General features: G+C 41.2%; 1 protein-coding gene across 14 annotated transcripts in view; it reads right to left on the minus strand.

Annotated features, from left to right (window-relative positions):
- Nucleotides 1-26,234, minus strand: part of LOC146064321 (uncharacterized) — a 626,027-nt gene that overhangs the window by 211,574 nt on the left and 388,219 nt on the right. For 3 of the 14 annotated variants that reach the window (XM_083177677.1, XM_083177674.1, XM_083177671.1), the window contains one exon: nt 11,678-11,987. The exons of the other annotated variants lie outside the window; for them this stretch is intronic. The gene's annotated coding sequence lies outside the window, so the exon portion shown is untranslated. The remainder of the gene's footprint in view (nt 1-11,677; nt 11,988-26,234) is intronic. 14 annotated transcript variants of the gene reach the window in all.

A 26,234-nucleotide genomic window follows, 5' to 3' on the forward strand; every position in this document is an offset into this window, starting at 1 on the left:
CCAACATTCCCTTCACCCATTTAATCACACTCACCTCTCAGTTGCTCCGTCAACTACAGTGCAGCGGCAAAAATCACAAGGAAAATGGCTGATGCAGTCAATTTGCAGCAATAGAGGTGTCCTCGAAAATGTGCACAGATGCAACAGTCTACTGCACCATCAGGGTGCCCAATTGGAGTCAGCAAATGAGCCCCCTCCTCTATTGAAGCACCCCTGACTGAAGTCTACAGCCCGTCACTGATGACACAGGTCTGAGGGTGACACAGTAATACCCCACCGCCCTAAATCACAGACATAATAGATATTAATTAACAGTAACATTAGCCCTTAATCACAGTGTAGCCCGCCACATGCCCCCTCCCTGTGGTATTGTGTGTGAAATGGTGTCTGAACCATATGAGAGGGACTTTATCCAGTCCAAAACAAGCAAGGATCCATGCTGTAACGATGACGTTTTTCTTGGCAAGTAATGAATATACATATACAAACACACATATATACTTATTTATTTATTTGATATACTTATTTATTTGTGTGTGTGTGTATATATATATATATTTATATATATATATATATATATATATATATGTGTGTGTGTGTGTGTGTGTGTGTGTGTGTGTGTGTGTGTGTGTGTGTGTGTATATGTTTATATATATGTATGTGTATATATATATATATATATATATATCTGTGTATGTGTAAAACCGCCAAAATATTTATGAATTGGGAGAACCACTCCACATGCCCATTACAGCATTAAACATTCAGAGATTTACAATTTTGCATAAAGTGTGTGAAACCACTGCCTATCAAAACTTCCCTTGATTAATCCATTGTTCGAGTAAAATCTTTTTGATAGCCATTAAGTTGCCTATGTAATATGAGTTGGTGGTCTCAGTCCAATTTAAGTGGGCAGGTGTCCACACGATGAAAAATCAACATCACAATTGGCACTAATTGGAACCATAGCTGGCAGTCTCAACACTAAATGATTTAATGGGCATGGAGACAGAACAATTCTTTAAACCTCGATGGTTTTCCTCCAGAATTCTGTTGCTCATTTCTTTGTTAATGTGGTATTATGTTACTGCAATATCAATAGCTTTTGTTTCTAGGATTTTCATTTCCCATCATCTTTAGAAAATAAAAAACAAGTAAATGGTCATTAAAACATGTTTTTTTCCATACTTTTAGTCTTCAAAATCATAGTTAATCAATGCGGATATAGAGTACAGGAGCATGTTAACAGAGGAGTGTAATGACAGATAAATACGAGATTTACTGTAAACATAAGGTACACAACTGTAACACATTCAACTTTTCAGGAAGCGGAATGATCGAGGCATATACATTATTGAAAATAATTTATATAGAAAAGTTGTGTTGGTGGGATGTGGATGTAAAGCCCGCATACACTGGACAATTCAGCTGCAATTTGGGCTCTTTTCCTGCAATTGTGGTAATCAATCGTAGGAAAAGTGCCCAAATTGCAGGTGAATGACACCAGGTCTAATGCTAAATTCGGTCCCATGTGCATTGCATCGGAGCATCCGAATCGCCCTGGCTGGAGAAGCAATCTGCAGGCTGGCTCTGGGCAGGCTTGGCGGGATTGCATGTGATATATTGCTTGCAAAAGAACTGCATGTGATATATTGGGGAAGGTCCCAGGCAGCTCAAGGGAGGCACTGTGTGGACTTCTCCGAGAGGAAGTTGCCGCAGTGTATGGGGTCCTTAAGATGCTCAGTGTTACCCAAATGGATGGACCTGATGGTATTACAATCTCCACCGTTACATGTTCACTATACTTATAATTAATCTTTTTCATGTGTATGTTGTAAGCTTAAAAAGATAAGATAATAACTTATAGCCAATCAATAAAAATAATAAAATTAGGGTGGTGGGGGGCAGCTGTTTCTATTGTGCCTAGGAGCGCCCTCATGCGTAACTTTGCCCCTGGCTCTTATACCAGGATATGGTCATTATCACCAAAAAGGACATAAAACAACCATAAAAATATACATTTTTGTGACCACTGCACCATTACGCTAAATAATGCATGTTTGTTAATAAGTAGGATCATATGGTAGTATTATTACAATAAGGTTACAGTGCAGTGGTAACATATGTAATAGTAATAGTACTGAGAGATGCATCTCTGTACGTTCTCCCACATAACTGTTATCATGGCAGGGCTTTCTGTGTCATATGCCTATAACCTGCAATGTATTACGTGTTGGGGGAGACTCAGATGTTCTGTGTGGATCGATCTACAACATTACTGCACGCAAGATGTTTGCTACAACCGGGAATAGGACTTACAAAAGCAAAACTTCTCTCACATTCTACTTCTAAGCTAAGAAATATATGATTCTTTATAATTAGCTGTAAAAGAAATACCACTGCTGATACCATACCGCTTCATATCATACTGTTGCTAATAATGTGCTCTGTGTGTGATCCACTGCACCATACAAAAAAAGAAGGTCTTTTTGAATTATAATCACCACATTTAAGTACGGTAAGTACAAAATAATGCCACCTACTGCAAAGGTTGTAAGATATCTTGTGATGAAAACATTATTTTAGGAGGTTCAACAATTAACTGAAGCCTCACAGTTTTACTTGTCTGTTTCTACACATAGTTTCCTCCATTGTGTTGCACACACTTTTCAATAGAGACTTTTCATGTGCTCTCTCCACAAAGCAGCCTTAACGTTGGCTGAATAATAATGGCAGCAAAGTAAGAAAGAAGTGCCTGGAAAGGCTCTATTAGCATGTGTATTGCGGTGCTCTTTTCTCTGTGGAAGAAAACCTTTTATGGCAATTAATTCATAGGACTAAATTAACATTGTAATCACTTGAGGTTATATGATATATAAGTTATGTCTATATATTATATTATGCAATTTATTCAAACTAATTGTAACATGCTTTATGTTAAAACTCCTCTTTAATAAATATTATTTGATCACGCTCACATTATAAAATTGGTTCGGACGAATTGCACCTCACATGCAGAAACAGACATTTTACTATGCAGCTGGTTATACTGTAAAACAAATCATTAAGAACTGTCCCTTTAAGGTTGGGACAGCTTATCAACTATGTTAGTACCTATACTGAACCTCTCACACTTTTCCTTCAGTCTTGTTTAATTAACTTAAATTCATTGCACTTTAGAATACAGATTTAATATTAGACTGCAGAACATACATTACATTGCATTATTTCCCATAAGAATATTAGATGTATGCTCAGAATTCCATGATCTGCAGAAGGGCGCTGAACTTGCGGCCTTGTGCCTTTATATTTGTCAGAGAACTCTTCTTTAGCTTTCGTCAGGGGGGTACTCACTGAAAGGACCAGATGTATCAAGCTTCAAAAGTGATAAAATGGAGAGTGTTAAACAACCAGCCAATCAGCTCCTATCTGTCCTTTTTCAAACCCAACCTGTGTTGTGATTGTTATGTTTCCCTGACATCTCTCATCTACCAGTTTTGAAGACCTTTTCTCGTACCTCATAGAGATAAAAAGAGAAAACTGAATTGTTTAATTACCATAATTATTATCAATGGGTGCAGCAGCACATCGCGGCCACAGGTTACCATTACTTGAATACCCCCTTATAATCTAAAGTAGATGATGCCTCTTGAACCATAAATCCATGCTGAGCCTTCAGAATATCCACCTGTGGTGTCCATTTCCTTTTTTCCATGTTTTGCACCACTGAGCCTAACTCATTGCCCCAATTCCTAGCTGGAGTAATGGATGAAGCGCAGTAGGTCATAAAAAAATAAATAAAACTAAAGTTCATTGTTTCCCTGCACAGCAACTGCAGCATCAGTGAAGTGGGCAGCCTGGACTCTACTTGGATGTCCCCTCCAGCATGTCCCAGAGGGGAGACTGAAAAGTAGATATGAATTAACTAGTAAGATTAAGGGTTTGATGTGGCCCTGGACATGTATTAGTTATACAAGGTTGGCTATAGTGCTGTATATTAGCAGTTTGTAAACAAATCAACAAGTAAAAGTAAAAGATACTAACCTTGGATCCTAAAAGGCACTGATATGGTGTGTTTTATTCAAGCAGCTACTAAAAAATGGGTTATGTAGTTCTGAATTGAGACCACATATGAAGTGGATCCATTACAGCACCTAAAAGTACTTCCTCTACCCGTGATAGCTTTGTTTAATATAACACACTGGATTGCTCTTACAAGTCCTTTGTGAAAGGTTTACATCATTACATCTTGGTTTAGAGGTGTGAATAGGAACAAGCTTAAAGCAGGATTGTCCTTTATTCTCCATTATAATATGGATATTGGGTGAGATAATTGCATATATGAATCATGTGCATGTCATTCTTATTTTGTTCTCTATTTAATTACCATTTTCAGTGGCTCCAAAACTTTATTGAATCATGGTGTCCACAAGGGGTATCCGCATTTTGTTTAAGGCACCCCTAGGCCAAAAGTTTCTTATTGATAAATTAAAATAAATATATTAATTTAAGTACATTGGGCTTACCTATCACCATTAGGTTCAGTTATATGGTGGATGGTTACAGTAATGTGGGTCAAAAATATCTAGGTCAGCAGTCACTAGGTTGATCACTAATGGTCAACAGTCACTAGGTCAACACCTGAAAATGGTCAACATACCATAGGTAGCCATTGCCAGAAGGTCGACATAAGCTTAAGTCTATATCGACATGGACACCTTATAAGTGTACCGAGTCCGCTCATCATAATTCGGAATTCACTCTATGCCCACTTGGATAACAAAGTATGAACCAAGTCGGTCTACACCAAAAAATAAAGTTTAAAACCAGAGGAGAATGGATCATGCCCAAAATGTCAATTCCATACGGCTACATTCTTCCACAATTTCTGTTCCTGTAGATGTATAAAAAAATTCTGGTATAAAATAGTCTATTTTATTAAACATACTTTCCATATTTCCGCTAACCTAGAACCCCTACCCCTACCGTTTGCAAACTTTTAAACTTATATACCCCCCTCTCATTCCCACCTAATCATGATCCTGACAATGGTGGTAACAGTAGCCAAAAAGGTTATCCTCAATGCCTGGATAAAACCTAACACCCCCTCTGTGATGGATGTGGAAGCCCTCCTAATGAAATACATGTATTACGATTGCTACAACACTATTAAAAATGCTCATGTACCTGTATCTAGATTCTATAGAGTGTGGGGCCCCCTTTATTGACAGTAGACCAAACACACTCAAAGACGCCATTTACAAAGCCTTTGAAAAGGCAAAAGCTCCAGAAGCATCTATCGGATAAGATATATTAGCAATTTGGGTAAACACTATAATGTAATCAAAATTGGTTGTTTTTGAATGTCTAACCTGCTGCTCCCCTCCTCCACCCCCCCTACCCACCATATTAATTATAACCCTCACCCACCCCCACCCCTTTCACTTTAAGTTATTTGTTAATATATTTTTGAAAGTAATAAAAAAAATTAAAACTAGGTTCTCTACACGTCAATGTAACACCCATGTTTTATATGTAACATCAAGTAGTGGTGATATTGTCATTTATTCAATTGTGACATACGGACAACAGACTTACTGTATGTACATGCAAAGAAAATTACTTGAATCTGTCTACAGACTATAAGGATACAGCACTGTTTGTTATTCCGAATGTATTTTACCCCTTGATGTAAATGTTGCTTTTTCTGTTGTTCTTTTATTGATGTGCGAAACTTAATAAACATATTTACAAAAAAAAAAGTTTAAAACTTTTGACCTTTTGTGCGTCGACCATGTCTATGTCAACATTAAACTTGTGTTGACCTTTTGTCAATGCCGACCATTTCCAGGTGTTGACCTAGTCACTGTCAACCATTAGTGGTCGACCTAGTGACTGTCAACGTAGACGTTGTCGACCCAGGGACCGCACACCATGGTGGACATAGTTGTGGTTCTAATTGACCACATATTTTATGTCTGGCAGCCCCAGCACTGGTCTTTCCTATCACCTTGACCATAAATAATTATGTGTGGTCCTGGAGCACCAAACTGAGGCACCCCTGCAAGTGATCTGAGTACCCCAGGGTGCCGAGGCACACAGTTTGGGAAACACCAACTTATCTCATTGAAAACCTTGTGGAATATCTATCATGGGCCCAAGATGTGAGGTGTACCATGTCCCTGCATGCACATCAGGCACCCAGGATGACCACTAAAGGCTGTAGCTGCTCATTTGGCATCACCCCACTCTATACATGTCTGGCAACTACATCTTTCTGCTCATACAGTATTACAGGGGCATTAGCAAAGGCTCTGCCACTGTATCATAGTATTTGCTCTTTTCTGCATAAGTCATATTTCCCAACAGATCACCAGTAAGACGGTGCAGACACTATTAGTTATTGGCGGGAGGGGCTCAGAGGGCAGTGCACACAGGCCCAGCTCCTAAAATGCTCTCTGTAGTGCATAACAAGTTTTGTGACTCCACAACATATATCTTTGTTGATACTAAGCAAGAATGTAGCAGAAATAAACTGTGATCCTTCATATATAATACAAGTTGAATATCCCTTATCCAAAATGCTCGGGACAAGAAGAATTTTGGATAATGGATTTTTCTGCATTTCAGAATATTTTTATATTTCAATAATTTATCTTGAGGTATTTTGCATCTATGTTGTACAAACACATCAAACACATGAAATACACAAAAATATATTTTATTTGTGCATAAAACAAGTTTTCAAAACATGAAACAAAGTTTGTGTCCTATCTCAGGTACTGAATTTAAATGCCAAGCAATCATTTTCTTGCAGATATTGAGTGCCAGTTACATATCATGTCCTCAGTAGTGCCATTTACATATCATGTCCCCAGTAGTGCTGTTACAGATTCCCCCAGTAGTGCTGTTACAGATGCCCCCAGTAGTGCTGTTGCAGATGTCCTCAGTAGCAGTGGCATAACTAGATAGTCGTAGGCCCCATAGCAAAGGTTTGTATGGGCCCCCTATTAACCAACTGATGGTGACAAATGTATGTAAAACATATTACTTAGACAGTAAAGATGGGCCCCCTTCCACTCTGGGCCCCATAGCAGCTGCACCCCTTGCATCTATGGTAGTTACGCCCTTGCTCAGTAGTGCTGTTACAGATGTCCTCAGTAGTGCTGTTACAGATGTCCCCAGTAGTGCTGTTACAGATGTCCCCAGTAGTGCTATTACAGATGTCCCCAGTAGTGCTGTTACAGATGTCCCCAGTAGTGCTGTTACAGATGTCCCCAGTAGTGCTGTTACAGATGTCCCCAGTAGTGCTGTTACAGATGTCCCCAGTAGTGCTGTTACAGATATCCTCAGTAGTGCTGTTACAGATATCCTCAGTAGTGCAGTTACAGATTGCTTCAGTAGTGCTGTTACAGATGTCCCCAGTAGAGCTGTTACAGATGTCCCCCTTTAGTGCTGTTACAGATGTCCCCAGTAGTGCTGTTACAGATGCCCCCAGTAGTGCTGTTACAAATTGCCTCAGTAGTGCTGTTACAGATGTCCTCAGTAGTGCTGTTACAGATGTCCCCAGTAGTGCTGTTACAAATTGACTCAGTAGTGCTGTTACAGATGTCCCCAGTAATGCTGTTACAAATTGACTCAGTAGTGCTGTTACAGATGTCCTCAGTAGTGCTGTTACAGATTGCCTCAGTAGTGCTGTTACAGATGTCCCCAGTAGTGCTGTTACAGATTGCCTCTGTAGTGCTGTTACAAATTGACTCAGTAGTGCTGTTACAGATGTTCTCAGTAGTGCTGTTACAGATGTCCCCAGTAGTGCTGTTACAGATGTTCTCAGTAGTGCTGTTACAGATGTCCCCAGTAGTGCTGTTACAGATGTTCTCAGTAGTGCTGTTACAGATGTCCCCAGTAGTGATGTTACAGATGTCCTCAGTAGACTTTTATAAAAAAATATATATATATTTTTTCACATTCTGGAATGTATGGTTTTTGGAATAATTTGGATAACGGATATTTGGATAAGGGATACTCAACCTGTATATCACAATATAATGTGCATGGCAAGCTTTCTGAACATTGCTGACAAATGTTTCATTCTGGAAACACGAAAGTAATGCACAAGCATGGGAGAATAGAGTATAGTATAAAGTTATCCAACTGTGGGTTTAACATGTTTAAAAATACTGCTAAGATTACCTTCTGCCAGCTGAAGGCAGCAAAATAAAATGGGAACGGAATAATCAGACTGAGAAATGTATTCAGATATGTGCAGCCACATATAAAGATAAGGTGCACTTTATCACGCTGTATACATTTGTAATCCCTACACAATAAATATTTCTTGAAGCTGCAAGAAAAAAAGAAGAGAACATTCATTGGAATCTTAATGTATACACTAAGCCTATATATTCCTGAAAATGGAGAAAAGAGGTTATTTTTGACTAAATAGAGAAGGTTAGTATACAGTATAAGAAATTGCATTCCCCTAGACATTCCTCATCTATTTACTTATTAAAGGCGACCAGAGTGCGGCTAATGTGTTATTAAAAGTTCAGCAGTGTACAAGGTTTATTATATATAGCAAATGTTACAGAAGGGGAATGCATAGAAAGTATTACTTACTCGTGAAGGCACGACATCTGCAAGGTTTAACTTGTTGGCTACTGAAGCAATTGCAATGAATAAATGAGCGAGCACAATAAAGAATGAAGGTTCCATGTTGTGCGCCTTGCAAACTCCTCGCCAACAACAATGTATTTTACTAGTGATGGATAAAAATGATAAATGAGGTACATAACTTGTCTCGTTACTTGCTCTTTGCAATGCATGTTGTATCACATGATCTTATAATATATATGTCAGCTGGCTGTATCGAGAGACATTGCTATATGTTAGTGGTCCGGTCCCAGACCAAATGGTGTTGTATGGTGCTTTAGATGCAGGGGTTCATTTACTAAGACTTCTAAAAATAAAAAGTAGTGATTTTTCCTTCAGCAACCAATCAAATTTTGCCTATCATTTTTATATTGCATCCTAGATTATGATGAACAGAATCTGATTGGTTACTACGGGCATCATCACCTCTTTTTCATTTACCCCACAGAGTGCACCATTTACGTATGTATGTACCTCTCTGCACTGACTGTTTGTGTACATGTCTCCAGTTGTTCCATTATTACATCTGCTTCTCTTCATTTTTTCTCCTATCTGCTCCCAAAGTCTACAGTTTGTGTGTAATGCACTTTGTACCCCTTTGTATTCCACTTATGTACTCTTTATTTTATGTTGGCTCTTCTGGGCACTGTTATAGGTAAAAGCGATGTTGGTAGCTACTAATCAGAAGCTATGTGGATAAACAAAAACTCAGCATTCACAGGCACCCCATAACTAAATCTAATAATGAGAGGTAGCTACAATTATTTTCTTACATAAATAATTTGTGCTCAACTTGAAGCAGATGTCCTGAGCCTCGGGGAGACATAAAGTGAATGGATACAAACTGCCAACCAATCAGCCCCTGTTATTGTTGAAACACATGGTGGTTTGTTCTAATATCCGCCACCCTAGATCGCCCCCCTCTGCTCAGCACCACATTCTTAATAATAGCATATGCTCTAACATATCCGATTATTAAGGCAAAGGACAGCTCTTCCAATAAGAGACCCGGGAGTCTGTCTGCACATGCGCAAATCTCCACGGCTGGCCCTATGGTCACTATGTGAGGGGTCCATCATGAATCCCTCCCAGCATGCCCCACGCATGCTGGGAGGGATTCATGATGGACCCCTCACATAGGCCCTTATTCTGGTTGGTGCGGTAATGTCCGCGTGCGGTCGGTCCGCCGATGTTTTGTGTCTGCGCATGTGCAGAGGCGTCTCTGCGCATGTGCGAACGGGACGCATGTCCAAATTCCGCATGAAATGTGTACACTACGAACAGGGGGTGGAGAGGGGCGTGAAGGGCTTTTTGGGCTCATTACCATATGTTTACACCCCGCGTTTCATGGGCGTTCCCATGAAAACACTGGGCGTACGTATGGTAATTCGGTCGTGACGCACGTGTAGGGGGCGGACACATATGACATTGCCGGATGTCAGCTGCCCGCCCAGATCCCTGCTTTTGCACAGAGAAATGCCCGAGTGGTCTGAGGTTGCGGGAGCTGCCTGAACACTCAGTCCTGCATTCGATGGTCTGCGACCATCGAATGATGGGGGAGGTTCCCTGAGATGGAGGAGGTGTATTCATGAGAAATACACTTGCGGTCCGTTCGGACAGCTTCTTACCGCATTCGGACGGAGTGAGCGATCCGTACGAAAGGCGGGGTTTAGGACGCACGGTCCTAGCCGCATATTCAGCTCCGTCCGCACAGACCAGAATAAGGCCCATAGTGCTGCGGTAAGAAACCCATAGGCTTCTATAGGGAATAACCAGCAAAAGCTGGCAATTCCCTCCTCATCGCTGACCCAGCGGTGGGGCATTAGAACATTTCTGTTTTAGAGCATCCCACCCACAGCCTGTAGTATTCTCTCCAAGGCTAGATTAAAAGGGTTGGTTTGGGGGAGCAATACTTAAGTGAGGCATAGTCATTTTAATCTGGTATGGGACTTGGAATGTAACAAGCCACATAAACATTAAAGGTCCAACAGATACTTACACTCTAAATATACTTTATCTACAGAAGTTTATATTTCATTATTGATAACAGATGTTATGTTGAAATAAGTCTGTAATGTTAAAGATGTTAATGTAAACTGTCATACATATTCAGCAATATTGTATTATTGTAATTGTATAAATAGGAGTATCATTTATGTCCTGTCATATTTGAAAAACTTCAATACATATTTGTCAATATCATATTATTGTAACTTTATATATAAGATGCTTATTTTTTCTGATTACCTTTTTATGTCCTGTTATATTTGAAAAACTTTAATAAAAATATATTTAAAAGAAAAAACCATTAAAGGTCCATACACACTGGTCAACTTTGAGCTGAAAGTAGCTCAGTTTACTCATTTGAGCAGCCTTCAGCTTGAAAGTCACCCAGTGTGTAGGGGCAGCGATGAGCGTTGGGTGCTGATGGGCTTTCCTGCATCAACACTGGCCCGGCTGCTCATCTGCTGGTATTACCAGCAGATGAGTCATTGGATGAATGGCTTTCCATAGTGTCCATCTATGAAAAGTTGTCCACCCCTGTGACTACATATGTGTATGTACTGAGAGATTTTCAGCCCAGTGATTTTCCCCAACATCGTTATCCATACACCCAGTGTGTATGGACCTTTACAGGGTGCATGAAACACTTGCACAATCGGTATAGAAATGGGTTATTACACTCAATTCCAGTGTAAGCAAGGGTACTTAGGTTCTTCTAGGATTATTCTTGTGAATTTCATCAGTGAATAACTTTATCTTAATGTATAGGTGAAGCCAAGTATAGTATTAGCCAAATATGTGACTTTGAAACTATAGAGGATTGATAGCTTTTATCATGCTCTATTAACTGACATGGTTGTGATTAGACGGAAGAAATTAAAGAATATACGCTCCTTGAATATTTGCAGCTTCCACCATATTACAAATGTTTTCAGCTGATTTTATACTTGACTCACTCCAAAGGAAAGAGCTTGTAGCAGAGACTTTGAATGTACTGCAGAGAGGTGTTCTTGCGACATACCTATTCCATGTATCTGAGACTTCCCAACACCTAGGCAAAATCCTGTTGGATTTCTAATATTCCATTTGGAAAATCATGCCCTTTCTTCATGCACTTTTCGAAAGCGCATGAACGAAGATCTCATGCTGAAGCTTGGTCCATCCACCTGCTAAGCATTCCCAGAGTTCTGCTTTCTTCTAGTTCTTCTAGATATTACACAGCCAAACTTTATATCTTGGTATGCTACATGAGAGGTTCTGTCTTTCCATCCAATTTTGATTCCTTTACGTCATCATTGCTGCCATCGTAGGGTTACTTTGTCAGAGCTCCCCTGCAAAATTTGAACAGAGAACAATTAAAACTTCTGAACTTTTTTTTTTTATCATAACGGTTATTCACTTAACTGACTACTATTGTGTAGTGGAAGAAACAGTAGAATACTTTTTTAAATTGGATCTGGAACTAGGACTGGAACTGGAACAAATGGGACAGGTGACCAGACTGGAACCAGTATTGCTTGGAATTGGGCTGTAACTGAAACTGCTTGAAGTCATCTGAAATCGGTAGTGCTTAGAACTGGTCTAAAACCAGAATTGCTAGGAACTGGGCTGGAACTGAAACTGCTTTAAGCTGGGCTGGAAACAGAATGTCTAAATTGCAAGGAACCGGAATTGCACTGAACCAGGCTTGATCCAGAAGTACATTGAACCGGGCTAAAACTGAATTTGCTAACAAATGAGCTGGAACCAAAATTGCACTGAACCAAAATGGAACCGGAATTGTTGCTGGATTCAGTGCTAACTCTCTTAGCGAGAACTCTGAGAATGAGTGCGGTGGCACGCAAAGACTCTGGTCACTGAGCAGGTTGTGAGAAACAGCAATGGTCACCAGTCGGCCCCTCTGGAATCCTTCTTAATGGGGCTGCTAGTTGCAGATTGGTTACTGAGCCTGGGAGCTCGATCTGCATTGGTGATGCAGTGATCAGCATAGAACCTCTGTAGAGGCATTAGCAATCATTAATGCAAGACCGCAATGAGCTGTGGCAGCTATTTACTAACATGTTTATGAATAGTTGTCCATTATTAATTTCTACTTTTATCTGTTTCTTTTACTTGCACCTTGTACTGTAGGCAATATAGACTATGCCATCACATAGAACACACAGAATATCCTCTGAATCTATGTTAAATTAGCAACATAGTAACTGTAAATCTCACACATATAACAACATACTGTATCTCTCATCACATTAAGCATATTTCCAACTCTCTCCCAAGGATTTTCTTATCTACCAAGAATCAATTAATACGAATTTCAAAATCCTTAGAATCGTTCATTCTCACATCCTTCAAAATGAAGCATATAATTGCCATATAACCATAGTCACTGACATTTCAAAGAATTTTCTTCTAGCCCTATTTCTTGGCCACCTGTAGACACAAGGATACAAAGAGTGACTAAGAGATTTTCCGATGATGCTTCTGTGGATAGTACTTTTAAATACCCATTCAGTCACACACTTGTTAACAAAGTTATACACCGCATTCAGTATGGAAACCCATATGGCAGGATGTAATTTATTTTAACAGAAACTGTACTTGCAGGAAACTAATAGATTGTTTATCTGTATTGATGTTTACAACATTATTATTCCGTTTTCAGGTTCCATCATCGAGTTGAAAAGCTGCACCTGCGAGTCTATGGCAATCTGTTCTGAAATATCCCTGATTCATGAATATAAAGATTTATGCAAAAGTAAATAAAACGTCTGCGGCGCAAGAAAGGAAAGAAAATCTAGTAGGAATCAACCACTCTGAAAGAATTTAGCGTGACATTCCACACAAGGAAAGATTAAACTAACATGTGCCAGTCAATATTAGTATACTATGACCCTTGATGTCTCCTAAGCAAAACTATTAAGTCCAACATTTTCTTCTGCAGGCACTTATCTGTACGGATGGCTTACATGTCTGCTGAAGCAGATATTGAAACTGATTGGACAATAGGTAGATACTAGACAGGGGTCTGGGGGGCGACCTCTAGAAATAGGGGTAGAAAATCTTAATCTGCAACACAATGAAGCTCTCTTGAAACCCTATCATTTTCACTTCCCATGTGTCTGCTGCCTGGCGGAGAATAGATTTGAAAAGGAATGGTTAGTGCTGAAAATTGGATCAGTGCTAACATTCTCTCATTTTTATCAGCAGCTGCCAAAGGTCATCTGACATAATAGCTGATGAATTCAAACCCAGTGGATTTCATTTGCAATTTTCAATTTACTGAGGCCTCCAAGCCCAACAGTGATAAGAGCTTCCCCTATCGTGGCCTGTCACAAACATCAAGAAAGCTGCACAAGCCCCCACAAGAAAGAAAGGAAAAGACTGTGCATCATCACAGCTACAGATAAGAAGGATCGGGAGAGAACGGTATCATGCAGAAAGGTGTAGAGTGGCACGTGGGGTTCAATCTTTAAATGCCAACTGGAATGAAAGGACTACGAGGATGCAATCAAATACACTAACAGAATAACATCACTGTTTTGGCTGCTCAACGAAATAATTTTTTTTATGTCTCGCTATACATCAGAAAATAGGCAATAGAAGTGGAAATAATAGTTTGACAGGAAAATGAATGGCGTGTAAGTAGTAATGATTGAGGCACATTTAAATAATCTGTCACTTTCCTTTATCAGGGTAATTTTCAGGGTATGACAAATTTTATACAATTTTAAAATATATTTTCTTCCATAAGGGGGTGAGATTTGGAGAATAGGCTTCCACTGACTTGATGTATGTAAAATAAATAAATCGCTCTCATTTCTTCATGCCTCTTACCCCCCTTACCAGATCACTCTGTCTCTCAGTCTATTTGCATTGTCTCATGAATTATACATGTTTTGCTTTCATCCTTCAGTTACATTTCACAGAGATGAACTGACCTATAGGGGATAGGATAGTTACAGAGACGTCTAGTAATTAAACTGTCCTGACCTTAAACTTGATAAATCAGTGCAAGGAAATGCAGCTATATTGGTCTATTAGTAAAGACAAGTATCTGGCAGCACAAAGCAATCAGACTACATCACCAGCCTAGAAAGAAAATAACTTAAAAACTAAAGGCTTTTAAATTCTTTATTTATTTTGCCTTTCTGTTTAAGAGGCAATATAAAGCAGAGATAAAGTACTAACCAAGCAGCTCATAACTGCCATTTTCAAATACGACATATAATATGGTAGTTAGGAGCTGATTGGTCAGAACTTTATCTCCATCCACTTTACTGCTCCATAAGTTTTAATAAATCTCCACCATTATTTGGTAAAGATTTCAACTTCTCAAAAGTTGTGAAAGAGCACCAGCCCACTGCATTCATTGATCTTTGAGTCTATAAGTTCTCACGAGCTGGGCCCACTTCCCTTACTTGCTTTTTCTTCCCTTATTTTTACCATCATCTCCTCCCTACTGCCTCCCCATCCCCCCAACCCTTGGTTTGCAGGCCTTCTGCTTATATAATTGTTAAGATTGTGCTTATAAGCAATGGCCTTATTCTAAATTACATGCTCCCCACCCTGTTGGCTCAGGGGAGAGATGTTGAGCAACTGCGCATGCGCAGAAAATTTAATGCAGATGTGTAGCAGCTTGGTGCAAGTGAGCGCGGTGAACTGCTTGTTCACCGTCCCATTCGCACCTAGCAGTATGTGCGAGTGGCATGGGGCAGCGGATCTCAGCTGCCCGCCCGCTTTCCGCACAGAGAGGTGGAGCCGACATCTGGGGCAATGAGGAAGCTCTACAAGCCGCATAACTGCGGCACTCGGATGGCAGGGAGTGAAGCTGCAGAGAGAAGTGACTCACTCCATTAGCCAGAAACCAGAAGCCCATCACCAGCGGCCGCCATTTATCTGCTGGTATTTCCAGCAGACTGAATTGCTTTCCATAGTGTCCTGTTATGGAAAACCACTCACAGCACCGAAAACCGATAGGCAGGGGGAAAATCACTCAGTGTGTATGCACTGAGCGGTTTTTCAGCCCAACGATTTTAGCAATCATCAGTGGGCATACACGCTGGGCAAAAATGCCTAGTGTGAATACACCATTACTGTACAATTGCTGACATCTTGTACCTGTAGCTATGACATTCTTTTTTCTGTTTGTACAATACACTTTCCTTTGGTTAAGTGAACTCAAACATAGAACATAGAATTTTGATGGCTGATAATAACCACTTGGCTTATCTACACTCCCCTTAACTCATGTAGATACACTTTCACACTCGTGTTCATTTTTGTCAGTAGCCAAATAACCTAACAGTATATTTTTAGATTGTGGGAGGAAACTGGAGCACCTGGAGGAAACCAGTACAAGCAGACCAATAATATACAGTTCGGGCCATGGTAGGACTCGAACCCTCAGTGCTGTAAGGCAGTAATGCTAAAGCTCTTTTTTACAGGACACTTATGGCTATATGATTTCTTCTAATTTTTGGTACATAAAGCACGTCGGGGATCTCTTTGGCTTTTGTTTTTGTTCCAAATCGCAAACAGCCTTTAATTGTTCCAAATTCTGTAACGGTATGTACTTGATTTCCAATCCCTTTAACTGCGATAGGGTCACATTTGGCTAATGTCATGAAACAATTTTCATAAAAGCTGAATGTCTTGTAGCACCTGAATCAATCTACCAGCAATCCTTTCTGTTACTATTTGTAACACTCAGGGCTAAATCAGGGCTAAATCATCTCTTATTTTGCATTTTTTGTTTGCACAGTATTCACATCCTTTTATCCACACTCAATTGCATTATGACTTATCTTGGGGTGGTAACCAGACATTTTCTGGTAGTGTCAGGGAAAACACAGGAGTGCTCAGGCGTTTTAGGGGAAGTCTTGTGATGTCGGCTCTAGCCCCGATCAGCCTGTTTGTAGCACAGATGCTGAATAAGTCCTGGGCTATGGACAAACTGCACAGGCTGGAACAATCATTCGATGGTAAGTGGCTTGCAAATGGATCTGTAGTTATTCGCAGGCCTGCAATATTTTTGCAAGCTGTGCTAAGAAATTTGAAGGCTGGCACAGGGTAGAATTTCACTGTGGAGGGACAGCATATGCCATGCGATCAGGTCTGAATTAGACCCTATGTGAAGGAGCAAAGCAGACATTTTTGTCCATAAGGGTTCATTCTCACAACACATAAACAAGAAAAGCTGAATCTTCAGCACATCTCCTTTTCACATTAAAGCTATAGGCACTTTCCTGTCATTGTGTTTCTATTTTTTCAGTCCAGATTTTAACAACCAATTTCTGATCCTTTTAGTGTGTAAAAAGGAATAAAAAGTAGAGACAAACTACTCATTACATTTATTTATTTATTAACCCCTTCCCGACATTTGACGTATATATACGTCATGGCCGGGATGTACTTCCCGACACATGACGTATATATACGTCATGACTTTAAACTGTCCCCGCGTCTATAGACGCGGGGACAGAGGGACGATGTCTGCTGTCCCTGACAGCAGACATGTCCCTGCATGCCCAGGGGGGGCTGCGATGCCGCCCCCCCCATCGGCGATCGCTGTGATTGGCTGTTCAGTGTGAACAGCCATTCACAGCGTTTTCCTGTGTTACCGGCGAATCAGACGCTCGGTAACACAGGTGTCAATCACCGCCGGGCGTCAGGGGGCATGAGGGGGTCATCGATGACGACGACACCTCACCCCACCTGCCCCCAAGGCTGTGATTGGTCCGTGGGACCCACGCACCAATCACAGCCAAGGCGTGTGATTTAAACTAACGGTGACTGCGCTGCAGACGCCATTCCGGTCTGGAATTGCGTGCAGAGCGGTCACCGTGCCAATCTGTCGTGATACATACCTGATTCTTGCCTGAAACTTACCTGATCACCGCTGATCACCGCTGGTAGCGTGCTGCCAGCAGCTGGATACTTCCTGGATCTTGTGACTTCTGTGTGTGCTGCTGCTGCAGTGTCATAGAGTCACAGATCGTGAGAGATAGGGACAGATAGTGACAGAGAGTGATAGAGAGTGATAGAGAGTGCTATATTTTGTGTCTGCTGCACCCCCTTTTGTGCTGATCACAATATCTGAGGTGATCAGCAACTTTTTGGGGGTGCAGAGGTTTTTTTTTATATATATATATACCTGTCAGTTGCAGCAAAGGTTGTGCTGCCTGTGCAACTGACTGCTGCCCCCCCTGCTGCCCCCCCTTTTGTGCTGATTGTGCTGATTAATTAACTGATCAGCAACTTTTTGGGGGTCCAGGTTTTTTTTTTATATATATATATATATACCTGTCAGTTGCACCAAAGGTTGTGCTGCGTGTGCAACTGACTGCTGCCCCCCCTGCTGCCCCCCCTTTTGTGCTGGTCAGTTTAAATTAATTAATCAGCAACTTTTTGGGGGTCCAGGTTTTTTTTTTTTATATATATACCCTGTCAGGTTGTGTGTCTGCTGCCCCTCACTGCTAATCAGTGGTGCATCACTGATCTGCAGTTTTTTTTTTTGGAGAGTGCAGTGGGGTTTTGTTTTTACACCCACGTTGCTTGTGTGGGTGTCCTGTGGCCGCTGAGCGCTGATCAGTGACGTACAATCACTGAACAGCATTTTTGGCACAGGGTAGATATTTTTTTTTCTGCAGTTTTTTTAAAATGGTTTTTTTTTTTGGAGAGTGCTGTGGAAATGTTTTTTAAATTGTTTTTACACCCACGTTGCTTTTGTGGGTGTCCTGTGGCCGCTGATCAGTGACGTACAATCACTGAACAGCATTTTTGGCACAGGTTGATATTTTTTTTCTGCAGTTTTTATTAAATTGTTTTTTTTTGTTTTTACACCCACGTTGTTTTTGTGGGTGTCCTGTTGCCTTTGAGCGCTGTTCAGTGACGGACGTTACTGACCAACATCTGTGCTCAATTTTTGGCGCAGGACCTTTTTTTTTTTTTTTTTTTAACCCCTTCAATTTTTTTTTTTTTTATTGGGATCAAATTCCTGTATAAAGTATTTTTTTTTTCTGCACTACATACACACTACACACTACATACCCCCCGTGTTGAAATAAAGTTTGTACCCCCCCTACACTATACACGTGTTGAAACATTACACTTACAGAAACACAAAAATAAAAATGGCATCCCAAATGTCATCCCAGTCATCCAGAAGAATGTATTCAGCGGAGGAGGCATATGCCATGCTTGCCTCTGACTCTGACTCTGACACAGCCAGTGATGCAAGCGGGGAATTTGAAGGATTCGCCTTAAGCTCCTCTTCCTCCTCTGCTGATGAGGGACCCCCTCAAAGACGCCCCCGTAGAGCAGCTGAGACCCCCCCCCCCAAATGATTGATCCAGTATGGACCCCACCACCAGACAATTTTGAGCCCCAGGTTCCTGAGTTTTTGGCCATCCCAGGAATCCAATTTGATTCAGCAGGTCTCAGAGAAATTGACTTTTTCAAATTATTTTTCTCTGATGATTTTATGGTACTCTTTACCTAGATGGGCGCCCGCGATTGAAATCGCGGGCGTCGGGGGTAAAAATCACGGTCATCGCGGGCATCGCGGCCATCGCGGGTAAATCGCGGGTACATAAAAATCTGCTACCCGCGATGACCGCGATTTTCCCATAGGGAACAATGTTAAAAACGGTGATTGACCGCGATTTTAATGTTAAATGCCTCAATGCCCGCGATTTGGCCATAGGAATCAATGTTAAATGGGCCACAGAGCCCTAATAGTCACCGTGAACTCTGAAATGGCCCCCACAATTGTTAACGCCGCCCCACGATCAACGTGAACCCGAAGCGTGGCGAGCGCAGCGAGCCCGCGAGGGGCGGCGGTACGCGTCCTCCGACCTTTTCATGCCCTACTATCCACTAGGGCGTGGAGTGAGAATAGAATAGTGTGGCGAGCGCAGCGAGCCACCGAGCCCGAAGCGTGGCGAGCGCAGCGAGCCCCGCGAGGGGACGCGGATACCTTCACAGTTATACGCGTCCCCTCGCGGGCTTCACAGGTGTCCGCGTCGCCACGGACACCTGTGAAGCCCGCGAGGGGACGCGTATAACTGTGAAGGTATCCGCGTCCGCTCGCCACGCTTCGGGCTCGGTGGCTCGCTGCGCTCGCCACACTATTCTATTCTCACTCCACGCCCTAGTGGATAGTAGGGCATGAAAAGGTCGGAGGACGCGTACCGCCGCCCCTCGCGGGCTCGCTGCGCTCGCCACACTTCGGGTTCACGTTGATCGTGGGGTGGCGTTAAAAATTTGGGGGGACATTTAAGGGTTAATTGTGGTTATTTGGGCTCTGTGGCCCATTTAACATTGATTCCTATGGCCAAATCGGGTCCATTGAGGCATTTAACAGTAAAATCGTGTCCATCGGGCCTTTTAACATTGATTCCTATGGCAAATCGGGAGCATCGCGTCGCGGGCATCGCGAGTACATTTATGGCCGGCCGCGACGCGACCGACAAGATTTCCATGTTTAACATGGGTTTCAATGGGCGCCCATCTAGGTAAAGAGTACCGATTTTATAAATGTAATGGTGGACCAAAGTAATTTATATGCCCAGCAGTTTATTGCTCAAAACCCCATGTCATCATTTGCTAGGTGGACCCCTGTAGATGCAGTAGAGATGATGACGTTTTGGGGTCTGGTGTTACATATGGGCATAGTAAAAAAGCCAGAAATTAGGCAATTGGAGTACAGATGTTCTGTACAGCACCCCATTTTACCGTATGGCCATGACTCGGGCTCGTTTTGAGATAATCCTTAAATTTTTACATTACACCGATAATACACTGTGCCCACCCAGAGATGATCCCACCTTTGACCGGCTATTCAAAGTCAGGCCGGTCATTGATCATTTCAGTGCCAAATTTGCAGAGATGTACATCCCTGAAAAATTTATTTGTATTGACGAGTCCCTTTTACATTTTAAAGGAAGGGTTAAATTCCGCCAGTACCTTCCCAGTAAGAGGGCAAGGTATGGCATAAAAATGTATAAGCTGTGTGAAAGCACCTCAGGGTATACCCACAGGTTTAGGGTATATGAAGGGAAGGATTCAAGAATTGAACCGCCAGAATGCCCCCCCTCCCTCGTAGGTGTTAGTGGAAAAATTGTCTGGGATTTAGTGCACCCCTTCCTGGATAAAGGTTATCACCTCTATGTGGATAACTTTTACACTAGCATCCCCCTGTTTAAGGCCCTTGGTTCAAGAGGTACAGCAGCTTGCGGTACTGTGCGTAAGAACCAAAGAGGCCTCCCAAAAACGCACATTGCCCAAGTAATGAGAAGGGGTGAAAGCAGGGGAATATGCACCGAAAATATGTTGTTGGTCAAATATAAGGACAAGAGGGATGTCCTTATACTGACAACAATTTATGGAGACAGTACCACCTCCATCCCTGTACGAGGTACCAGTACCCACACCTCAAAACCTAATTGTATCCTAGATTACAATAGGTACATGGGCGGAGTGGATCTTTCAGATCAGGTACTGAAGCCGTACAGTGCCCTGCGGAAAACAAAAATCTGGTACAAGAAGCTGGCCGTGTATATCATCCAGATGGCACTGTATAACGCTTACGTGCTATTCCGTTCTACCAGCCAGAGGGGGACATTTATGCACTTTCAAGAGGAAGTCATAAAGGGCCTAATATTTGGGAACCAGCAGGCAGAGGGCCCCAGTACTTCTAGTACTGGCCCCCGTATTGTACCAGGGCAGCATTTTCCTAACGAAATCCCCTCCACTGCAAGAAAGGGCAGGACACAAAAAAGGTGCAAAGTTTGCTATAAAAAGGGAATAAGAAAGGAAACTATTTTCCACTGTGAAACTTGCCCCGAAAAACCCGGCCTATGTATAAAGGAGTGTTTTAAAATATACCACACATCTATGGATTATTAGGTTCATCATTTCACCGTGCTTCGGGGGGTCTTGCTAATGCCACATAGCACCCACCATTCATTCCACCAGAATCTGAGCTGCAAAATCCAAAAATCACTCCTTCCCTTCTGAGTCCTGCCATGCACCCAACTGGTATTTTTTGGTCACATATGAGGCATTGCCATACTCGGGAGAAATTCGGGCACAGATTTTGGGGTGCTTTTTCTCCTTCATACCTTCTGAAAATGAAAAATTTTGAGCCAGAATTGCATTTTTGTGTAAAAAAATGTAATTTTTCATTTTCACTGCCCAGTTGTATCAAAATTGGTGAAACCCCTGGGGGTTTTAAATGTACACTATACCCCTAGATGAATTCCCTGAGGGGTGTAGTTTGCAAAATGGGGTCACTTGTTGGGGGGTTCCAATGTATTGGTGCTTGGGGGGTCTTGCTAATGCGACATAGCACCCACCAACATTCCACCAGAATCTGTGCTGCAAAATCCAAAAATCACTCCTTCCCTTCTGAGTCCTGCCATGCACCCAAATGGTATTTTTTGGTCACATGTGAGGCATTGCCGTACTCGGGAGAAATTGGGGCACAGATTTTGGGGTCCTTTGTCTCCTTCATTCCTTGTGAAAATGAAAATTTTTTAGCCAGAACTGCATTTTTGTGTAAAAAATGTAATTTTTCATTTGCACAGCCCAGTTGTATCAAAATTGGTGAAACCCCTGGGGGTTTGAAATGTACACTATACCCCTAGATGAATTCCCTGAGGGGTGTAGTTTGCAAAATGGGGTCACTTGTGGGGGGGTTCCACTGTATTGGTGCTTGGGGGGTCTTGCTAATGCGACATAGCACCCACCAACATTCCACCAGAATCTGAGCTGCAAAATCCAAAAATCACTCCTTCCCTTCTGAGTCCTGCCATGCACCCAAATGGTATTTTTTGGTCACATGTGAGGCATTGCCGTACTCGGGAGAAATTGGGGCACAGATTTTGGGGTGCTTTTTCTCCTTCATACCTTCTGAAAATGAAAAATTTTGAGCCAGAACTGCATTTTTGTGTAAAAAAATGTAATTTTTTATTTTCACTGCCCAGTTGTATCAAAATTGGTGAAACCCCTGGGGGTTTGAAATGTACACTATACCCCTAGATGAATTCCCTGAGGGGTGTAGTTTGCAAAATGGGGTCACTTGTGGGGGGGTTCCTAAATTTTAGCATCTTATGGTGCCTAGAAACCTACATGGTGCATAAAAAAATATTCTCATAAAAAGGAGGCTCCAAAATCAAGTAGGTGCTCCTTCTATTATGAAGCCTGTGGTTTGGTCAACGTGCACACTAGGGCCACATATAGGATATTTATGAAAACAAAAGAATTGGGGGAATCAATTTTTAGTCACATTTCTCTAGTAAAATCTACTGTGTTCCTTAGAAAAATGTATTAAAATTGCAAATCTGCAAAAAAAAATGAAATTTTGAAATTTCACCTACACTTTGTTTTAATTCCTGTGAAACACCTAAAGGGTTAACAAACTTCCAAAATGCTGTTTTGAATACTGTGAGGGGTGCAGTTTTTGAAATGGCATCATTTATGGGGGTGTCTCACATACAAGTCCCTCAAAGTCACATCAGAACTGAACTGGTCCCTAAAAAAATCAGTGTTTGAAATTTTCTTGAAAATTTGAGAATTTGCTATTCATATTGTAAGCCTCCTAGTGTCCAAAAAAATTAAAAGGAAGTTGAAATAATGATGGAAACATAAAGTAGACATATGGTCTATGTTAGTTATTAACTATTTTGAGTGGTATGATTATTTGTCTCACAAGCAGAAAATTTTACATTTTGCAAATTGCTAAATTTTCCATTTTTTTACGACATTTTGGTATTTTTCACAAAAAAACACAGACTGTATCGACCCAAATTTACCACTAATTTGAAGTAAAATGTGTCACGAGAAAACAATCTCAAAATCACTGGGATAAGTAAAAGCAAAAAAAAGTTATCCCCACTTAAGTGATACATGTCAGATTTGAAAAAAAGGGCTCTGTCAGGAAGGCAAAAACTGGCTGTGTCAGGAAGGGGTTAACAGTTTCTTATATAGCGCACACATATTCCGCAGTGCTTTACAGAGAATATTTTAACTTTCACATCCATCCCTGACGTAGAGGAGCTTGCAATCTATATTCCCTATCACATGTATACGCACATACATTCATTCTAGGGTTAATTTGTTGGGAGCCAGTCAATTTACCAGTATATTTTATGGACTGTGCAAGGAAACTGGAGTACCCGGAGGAAACCCACGCAAGCACGGTGAGAATATACAAACTCCGCACAGTTAGGGCCATGGTGGCAATTGAACCAATGACCTCAGTGCTGTGAGGCAGTAATGCTAACCATTACACCATCCATGCTGCCCTAAATCAAGAGTGTCCAAAATGCTAGAGAGAAAAACCAAAAGAGAAAAAAAATTAATTTCCTGATGAAGTTCTTTGGGTTCAGATCCAACATCGAAAGAAGAAGAAAAAAAACATAATTAGCAGCCTTTTACTAAACAAGAGATATAGGGGAAGATATTTTAAGTTCGGTGAAGTGATAAAATGTCTGATTTTTATCACCGGCCAATCAGCTCCTAACTGTGAAGTTACAGGCTTCATTTGAAAAAGGACAGGTGGGAGCTGATTGGTCGGTGATAAAAACCAGACACTTTATCACTTCACCGAGCTTAATAAATCTACCCAATAGAGTGTACGATAGTAAATGGTGTTATGTATTAATTTGGTGCATACACTTTTTTTTATATATAAAAGCTGCTATAGGATATGGGTGATATTCTTTAGACATCACACACTTCTCAACAAAGTACTAGTGAAAGGAGCCAGGTTCTGCACATAATGTTATAGAGCAACACCCAGCTCCCATCACCGAGGATGAGTCAGCACATTAGTGCCATCCCTTGGAGGCTTAAACCTGGATTCAGCCCGCCGACCCCGTGGTGAAAGGATGGAAAATTGTCAATGGCCAAGCCATGGATTATAAATTTGGGGAACTCCCACCAGGACATTACAGGAACGGACACAAACCATATTTTAGCTGGACATGGTCCTATTTGGGTGATTATTCATACACATTTCCAAATTCATGCAGTATGTATATTTTATCTGTGATTTTTATTTGATCCCTTTTTAAACATGATGCCTCCTGTAGAAATATTAATTGCTTGAATATTTTATCTGGAATTTTTATGTGTTATTAAATATGTCATTGCTTTACTAATCTACACCTGGTTAGCAGTGCAGTTACAGTACTACTCTTTTTTTTTTTTTAGATTACAGACCAGGACTGCTCATGTAACTATAACCATAAGTACAGATAATGTGCATAAATTATCCTAATAACACATAGAAACATAGAATTTGACGGAAGATAAGAACCATTTGGCCCATCTAGTCTGCCCCTTTTTTTTACCCTTCAGGTAATCTCAACCCTTTTTAATCCTTATTTCTTTGTAAGGATATTCATATGCCTATCCCAAGCATGTTTAAATTGTTCTACTGTCTATGCCTTCTGTCACATACTGACTATGCCTTCCAATAACTTTCCATGTAAGCAACAAGAGATTTGTCTAATAAAGTCTCCTTCCCACAACTAGAAAAATAGTGTATAGCCCATGTCCAAGACCACTGAAGCTCGGAAGAGATGGTTATTGAAGGACCGCAATAGCTAGCTGGTTCGATTTCTTTTAGAAAGCCTGGATCCTGGATATTGGATGGTGGGGTTTGCACATTTTTTTTTTTTTCAAACATATTTTATTTGGTTTTCAAGTTTTACAGAACAAAGAAGAAGAAAAATAATTATTCGGTGGAACTTCAACATACAATAGCATAGCAATGACGTAAAATACGTAACATCTGTAATGACTTTGAGAATAGTTCCCGGAGGGGGCACCGCTGGTATCCCCACAGGGCATTTGTCTGCTCCGTGAACAGAGCCGAAATTCCACAATCATTCAGTTAAACAATACCTTATATTACTGTAAACACAAATAGGGGGAAAGAAGTCGAGAAAGAGATGGGACAGATAGGGGAGAAAAGAGAGAGGTGGGGGGGGGGGTAACCTGGATGTGCACGCTGGTTTTGAGGTAAAGCGTCAGCAATTGCCAGCATTTGCTATCTGCCTAGTAAGGTTTATACAGTGGTTCAAAATAGCTTAATTACAGTTGTGATTTGTGTTCTGTTATGTTATGGGGGGGGATGTAGCTGTGATATTTTCAAAGTGCTCCCATCTTTTGGTGAAGCCTGATATGGTGCTGGAGGGGAGGGAGGAATCATATTTATCAAAGTGCATCATCTTGGTCAGCATCAATAGTAAATTTTTCAAGGAGGGTATCTTGGGGGATATTCAGTTTTTGAGAAGTAGCTTCTTCGCTGCTGTGACCAGGATGATAAGGAAGGGTATGTGGCGTGTTTGGGGTCCAGTCATACACCAAACATCAAAATTAGCAAACAGTAATGGGATGGGGTGTAATAGGGGGGTGATATCGAAATGGGTCTTGATATAGTTTATGACTTTGTTCCAGAATTTTTTGGTGTGCCCACAGGTCCACATATTGTGGAAGAGGGTAGCCGAGTTGGCAGTACATTTGGGGCATTTTCCTGTCTCGTCCTCCACATAGTGACTTCTCTGTCC

This window comes from Crinia signifera, chromosome 3 (assembly GCF_055691185.1).
Source record: "Crinia signifera chromosome 3, ASM5569118v1, whole genome shotgun sequence".
In the NCBI taxonomy this organism is placed as follows: Eukaryota; Metazoa; Chordata; class Amphibia; order Anura; family Myobatrachidae; genus Crinia; species Crinia signifera.